This window comes from Bos javanicus, chromosome 26 (assembly GCF_032452875.1).
Source record: "Bos javanicus breed banteng chromosome 26, ARS-OSU_banteng_1.0, whole genome shotgun sequence".
NCBI classification, from domain to species: domain Eukaryota; kingdom Metazoa; phylum Chordata; class Mammalia; order Artiodactyla; family Bovidae; genus Bos; species Bos javanicus.
The window spans coordinates 11,866,989-11,874,856 of NC_083893.1; positions in this window are offsets into that span (position 1 = coordinate 11,866,989).

The window sequence follows — 7,868 nt, forward strand, 5'->3', positions numbered from 1 at the left end:
TTTCTTGAGGATATGCAGCCTGCAAAGCCCAATGCTTTAAACAGATACTGTGGTGTTATCATCCTCACCCCGTGTCTTAAGCTGTATCCAGAAGGATTTCTTCTGATTTATGTCTGTGGAATGAGATTTTCTTTTCTAGTGCTTGGGAGCTTTCCATGGTGTCCTGTGGATGCTTCGAAATGAAGGCTTTCCTTTTTTAATCCTTTATTTTTCTTAGAATTGTCTTTTGTAATTTTTTCTTTTTTTTTTTGTTAAAAAAAATTCAAAAGGAAAGGAGAAAAAGAAGCAGAAGGAATCTAGTTGGTGACTGCAGCCCAGCTGTTGCAGAAGACAACTCCTGTAACTGGTTGTTAAAAGTGCCATTGTTATCATTTTCCCCACAGATTGAAATTGACTTTTCCTCGCAACATTTCCCTCTGGGGGCTAGGGAACTTAACCAATTAATTGATTAAAATGAAATAACCGTCTAAACATTTTCAAGTTCTGGCCTCAAAGAGAAAAAGGTGTTTTGAAGCATCTCTCTCCTGAACCAAAATCTCAGTTCAGTGCATCAGCACTGGTGTTTGAATGCTAAATCATTCAAGATCTGTTCTCAATATACGTTTTTCTCATTGAGAAATCTCACACATGATTTAGCATAAATTATAGCCTAGTGTGATGATCATCCATAAGTGAAATACTCTCAGTTGAGTTAAAATGTCTTTAATTAATTGGGGAAATCTGAAAAAGATCATGTGACGGCCATGTGTAACTACTCAGGAAAAAAAGAAAAAAATGGTTTCTAAGGAAATGAACTTTATTCTCAACTGCTGAATGTCCAAGATCTCTACAGTGGTCACTGGAATATTGTGGTGGTATGAGTGACGCAAGTTAGGGTGAGAAAATAATGACCATGAATACAAATAACCAGACTATGGGTGTGAGCAAGCTCAAGCTCTGCTGACACAAATGTTCTGTAGGAAAATTTGAGACTACTTTGAGAAAATTTAAAAATGTGCCCATTCCTTGGCTCCTCAATCCCATTTCTAAAAGTGTATCCTAATGGAATTCAGGATGTGTGAAAAGATTCACTTGCAAAGGTGTTCATTGTAAAATTATGATAGAAATTGGAAGTAACTGAACCAGCCAACAAAAGGATAGTTACAATACTGGTTAAATAATCATGGTATAAATTCCTACAGTGCTATACCATTCAGCTGGAAATGAAGTGAATGGAAACAGGTTAAAAAAGTATCATATATGAAACGAGTCGCCAATCCAGATTCGATGCACGATACTGGATGCTTGGGGCTGGTGCACTGGGACGACCCAGAGGGATGGTATGGGGAGGGAGGAGGGAGGAGGGTTCAGGATGGGAAACACATGTACGCCTATGGTGGATTCATTTCGATATATGGCAGAACCAATACAATATTGTAAAGTTTAAAAATAAAATTAAAAATAAAGTTAAAAAAAAAAAAGTATACATGCAGCAAACAAAGATCCTGTGGATAACAATTAAGATCCAGCATAGCCAAGTAAATAATTTTAAAAAGTATGTGTATATAATTCCTTTTTATTTTTTTACAACTAAAGAATATGAAAAAAATCTAGAAAATATACTTTAAAAGCTTACTAATATGGTTATCTCATAAGTCATGGGGTTACAGGTGTTTTTTTTTTTTTTTAATCTTTGTAATTCCTGGTATTCTCTACTTTTTCTACAATGAATATGTGTTACATGTTTGATAATATTGCAATACTGGCCCACACTTCTTGACTTTGAGATGGCTCAGAGTCTCTCTGCTGCTGCTACTGCTGCTAAGTCGCTTCAGTCGTGTCCGACTCTGTGCGACCCCATAGACGGCAGACCACCAGGCTTCCCCGTCCCTGGGATTCTCCAGGCAAGAACACTGGAGTGAGTTGCCATTTCCTTCTCCAATGCATGAAAGTGAAAAGTGAAAATGAAGTCACTCAGTTGTGTCCGACTCTAGCGACCCCATGAACTACAGCCCACCAGGCTCCTCCGTCCATGGGATTTTCCAGGCAAAAGTACTGGAGTGGGTTGCCATTGCCTTCTCCAAGTTCACATCAAATTAGTCACAGTAACCATCCTGGACAAAATGCTATTTAGAACACGGAATCTGTTTAAGAGTCTAAAGATTTTGCAGTTGTAACATTTTAACACTTTCTTATTTATCTTTTTTTGTATGTCTTAAATATATACTTCCTCAAAATATGATATTATACATGTTAATGTTTTAAATTAGTATATTTTATTCTTAAAAATGTGTTCGAATAGTTCTTGTGATAATTGTTTATGTAATGGGGAACATCCAGGGCTTCAATCACTTCCTCAGAAAGTGGATTTGTCGTGGATTTGAATCATTTTAGAAAGGATACTGGGTAGTGATCTTCAGAATTCTCTGAAGTATGTAGTGACACAGAGAACCAAATTACAGTCAGGAATAAAAAGAAAGGGCACTCCTGTAAGGAGAAAGTCCCTCCATCTTCATTCCTATACAGGTATCCCTAGTAACTACAAAATGTCAAGTTCTATGAATGAGATAGCGTACTCTCTCCCTATCTCCATTATGCCTACAGTTTAATAGTCATGATCAGGGTCAGAGTAGAGAACACATGTGAAACGGTCAACATAAGTCACAGCAATATTTTCTTAGATTCATCTCCCAAGGCAAAAGAATTAAAAGCAAAAATAAACCAATGGGACCTAATCAAACTTAAAAGCTTTTGTATAGCAAAGGAAATCATCAACAAAATGAAAAGAGAGCCTATGAAATGGGAGAAAATATTTGCAAATGAAGCAACTGACAAGGGGTTATTTTCCCAAATACATTAACAGCTCATACAATGCAATATCAGAAAACCAAACAATCAAATCAAGAAAATGGGCAGAAGACCTAAACAGACATTCCTTGAAAGAAGACATATGGATGGTCAGTAGGCACATGAAAAATTGCTCAACATTTTTAAATTATTAGAGAAATGCCAATCAGAACCACATGAGGTATTACCTCATACCAGTCAGAATGGCTATCATCAAAAAGTCTTCAGAAAACAAATGTTGGAAAGGATGTGGAGAAAGGGATACATGTGTACACTGTTGGTGGGAATGTAAATTGGTGAAGCCATATGGAAAACCGTATAGAGGTTCCTTAAAGAGCTAAATATAGAAATACCATACGATCTAGCAATTCCACTCCTGGCTATATATTTGGGGAAAAAAGGAAATACTAATCGAAAAAGATTCGTGTACCCCAGTGTTCATAGCAGCGCTATTTACAATAGCCAAGACATAGAAGCAACCCAAGTGCCCATCAACAGTTGAGTGGATTGGAAGATGTGGTACATGCATGTAATTGAATATTACTCAGCCATAAAAATAATGTAACATTGCCATTTGCAGCAGTGTGGCTTGGCTTATAGAATACTATGCTTAGTGAAATAAGTCAAAGGCAAATACTATATATGATGTCACTTATATATGGAATCTAAAAAATAATGCAAGTGGATCTGTATACAAAACAGAAACAGACTCACAGATAAAAGAAACCAAACTTGTGGTTACCAAAGGGGAGAGGGAAGGGGGAGGGACAGATTAGAAGTATTGAATTAACAGATACAAACTGCTATATAGAAAATAAATAAGCAACAAGGACTTACTGTATAAAATGGAATAATACCCATTATCTTGTAATAATCTATAATGAAATATCATCTGCAAAAATAATCACTACTGTACACCTGAAATGAATCTTGAAATTCAACTAGACTTCAGTCTTAAGAAAAAGAGTAAACAGCTATGTATTTGGGGGCTATAATGGAAAACAAACTGTACCATTCATCCTTCAGGTGCACCATTTATAATTTTCTAAAGAGCATTATTCTCAGCCATTGCTAGGCCTGATATCCCAAATTTTACATTGAGGTTTTCTACTATCATGGTGTCCTAATGCTTATCAGCTTTACCTCCATCAGTGTGTATACCTTTGTTAGTAAACCTGCATCACTTTTTTGACTAGGTCCTTAGAGGATAGCAAACCTGGAACTAAGATTAAGGTCTGGAGAAACAATTTCCATGGAAACTGGGTTAAGGGATCTTGCTTTTGTGTGAATTGAATTAATCATTGATTTATTTGGCTTGCTTTATTCAGGTTGTGGGTATAGTTTATGCCAAATGGGCAAATTCCAGATCTTCATTTCACTCAGAATTAAGACTTTTGCATTCAACAGCAAACTCTTACTGGTTTACTATTTGGAAGAAATCTACTTAGCCTGCTGCTGCTGCGTTGCTTCAGTCTTGTCCGACTCGGTGCAACCCCATAGACGGCAGCCAACCAGGGTCCCCCGTCCCTGGGATTCTCCAGGCAAGAACACTGGAGTGGGTTGCCGTTTCCTTCTCCAATGCAGGAAAGTGAAAAGTGAAAGTGAAGTCACTCAGTCGTGTCCGACTCTAGCGACCCCATGGACTGCAGCCTACCAGGCTCCTCCGTCCATGGGGTTTTCTAGGCAAAAGTACTGGAGTGGGGTGCCATTGCCTTCTCCGCGACTTAGCCTAGCAGACCTCAAAGTATTACAATAGTATCTCCAAATTGTCCGTGGAATTGCCGTAAATTTCTCATGATACTTCCTTCTAAACATGTCCAAGCCCTTCCAAATTCCCATCCTCCCAGATGGGCAGTTAGAGGTTTTTTCCCCTCCATGGTGATACATTACCCTGTAAAGTCTTTATCATAGCACTTAGGGTATTATATGATAACTCTTTGTTTTTTCCTTAGACTTTGAGCACTTTGAAGGCTAGGACTATGAATTATGAATCTCTCCATATTCAGATCCTATGTCTGCCATAAAATAGGCAATTGATGCATTGAATTCATATGGAATAAATGAGGAGATAACTGTAAGAATTTGACATTCTCCTTGTGAAGAAAGCATAGGCCAGGATGTCCATTTACTGTTAATATAATCTTACGTCTGGACTCATAGTGATAAAAAGCAAGAAAGGGAAGCAATGATATTTTATAGCAATGATATTTATATACACTTATATAAAATATATTTTATAGTGCCCCTTTAGTGATACATAAGACAAAGAAAAGTAGGAGTTTTTCTCTCTATTGTGTAAGTCAGTTTGGAAAATGTGGATACTTTACAAGTCTGACTGCTGGAGCATTTATATGCATATGCAGTCACTGCTCAATCTCCTCAGATAACTTCTTTTTCAATAAAATTGGAGCTAACTTCTGCAAAAAGCTGATACCATTCTGTCACTCATACATCTAACACTGTATCAGAGTCACTGCACCATATATCAGCTAGCACACCCAAACTTTGGAGCAACGAACAGTCAGAACAACGGCAGATTTCATTTCAAAATAGCAGTGGAATTAAAGAAGCTTTTACTTTCTCAGGCACTAGATAAAACACTGTTTAGTGTATCATTACTAAGAAAAAGTACAGTCTTTCTATTTTGTTTATGTATGTTTTTTTTTTTTTTTCCTTTTCTGCTCATGTCTGTTTATCTCTCTCATCTATGGAACTCTAGTCATCACACATAATTTAGGGCAAAAATGTCTCATAATGGCAGATTCAAGGAGCTCCTAGAAGTATCCTGAAATTCACATAGTAAAACACATTGGACTAAAATCTTGTCTTTAGCTCTAGGACTTAGAGGGCACAGGTTAGACACTTCTACATTCTTAAAGTTCAACGGCAAAACATGTTAGGTGTAAATTAAGTGTCAGACAATACGTTGGGTTCCTGGGGGGTGTTTGGAACAGAAGAGGAATTTTCTTGAAGGGCTCACAGTTTGGTAGTGAAAAAAGATAATATGATACACTATAAGGACACCCAGAGAGGGCTTTGGGATCCTAGAGGAGGGATGTATTTTTTTCTATATATTCTTTTGCAGTTACATTCTTTTTTTTTTTTTATCACTTGTAATTCTAGAGTCCTGACTATTACAGTCTTTCAGTCCTGGTAAAACCGAGTCATCATTTGCTAGTCCCTGCAACCTATATCATCTCTTCCTGGGATCCATGGTTATGCCCCTATTCTTTGATCTCTGTCCTCCTCTTGGTTTTAGGACAGCTCTCAATACCTACTGCCATTGTAAATAGTGCTGCAATGAAGTGGAGTGCGTGTATCTTTAGCAACCTAAATGTCCATTGATGGAGGAATGGATAAAGAAGATATGGTACATATATACAATGGATTATTACTCAGCAATAAAATGGAATGAAACTGTGCCATTTGCAAAGATGTAGATGGACCTAGAGAGCGTCATACAGAGTGAAGTAAGTCAGAAAGAGAAAAACAAAATCATATATTACCACATACATATGGAATCTAGGAAAATGGTACCAATGAACCTCCCTGCAGGACAGGAGCAGAGATCCAGACCTAGAGAATGGACTGTGGACCGAAGGGAGGGTGGAAGAGAAGCACTGATGTATATACACTACCATGTGTAAAGTAGATAGCTAGTGGGAACTTGCTGTATTACAGGGAGCTCAGCTCGGTGCTCTGTGATGACCTAGAAGAGTAGGAGTGGGGTGGGGTGGGAGGGAGGCTTACAAAGGAGATACATGTATACACATAGCTGATTCACTTTGTTGTAGAGCAGAAACTAACACAACATTGTAAAGCAATTATATTACAATAAAAAAAATACTGCCAAAATAAAGCTGATATTCCTGGGTTTTGAAACTGGTCATTTAGTTTACCTGGTTACACACACCTGGGTTTTTCACACCAGGTTTTTCCTCTGTCTCTTCATGGGTTGAAACCACAGCAACCCAGTCACAGAACTGGCAAGTTGCTGAATGCGGCTGCCAGATAGGGACTCCTGTCTATTATTTGAAAAGGCCAGTGGATTTATTGTTGTGCCATGGAACTCAAGGGGACACCTAGCCCTCTCTAGTTGCCACTTAAACACACAAGTAGGGCAGGTTAGTTTCAGTAGAAAGGAAATTTAATCAAGCAAATTATTTCATTTACTATTCATTAAGCATTTAATCAGCACTTTCTGGGTGTCAGGCACTGTGCTAGGAATTGGAAATTCAAAAATGATTTTGAAATGCGCTTTTGATGAAGAATTGATGCTTTTGAACTGTGCTGTTGGAGAAGACTCTTTAGAGTCCCTTGAACTGCAAGGAGCTCAAACCAGTCATTCCTAAAGGAAATCAGTCCTGAATATTCATTGGAAGGACTGATGCTGAAGCTGAAACTCCAATACTTTGGCCACTTGATGCCAAGAACTGACTCATTGGAAAAGACCCTGATGCTGGGAAAGATTGAAGGCAGGAGGAGAAGGGAAGACAGAGGGATGATATGGTTGGATGGCATCACTGACTTGATGGACATGAGTTTGAGCAAGCTCTGGGTGTTGGTGATGGACAGGAAAGCCTGGCATGCTGCAGTCCATGGGGTCACAAAGAGTTGGACACAACTGAGCAAATGAACTGAACTGTCATGAAAGCTAAATAGAGATATTGAGTGGGTAGAGAACAAACCCAGAGAACTAAAGAAACCTCTACAGAAGGGAAACAGTTCAACGGGTCTTAAGAAACAGGACTTCATCAAGGAGTACAGAATAGCCTGTTCCAAGCCATGGGAGTGAGAGAGAAAGAAGTGTGACTTGGGAATGATTTTAATGTAACTGGGGGAGGAAGAAAGGATTCAAAGCATTGACAGGTTGTGCCTGAGGTCTAAGTGAACTGTTCTCCTGCCTGTGCATTTCCTGTTATGTTTTTCCTCTTGTTCCATGGAAGAGAATCTCCACTTCCTCTCTTCCTGCTGCTGCTGCTGCTGCTGCGTCGCTGCAATCATGTCTGACTCTGTGCGACCCCATAGACGGCAGCCCACCA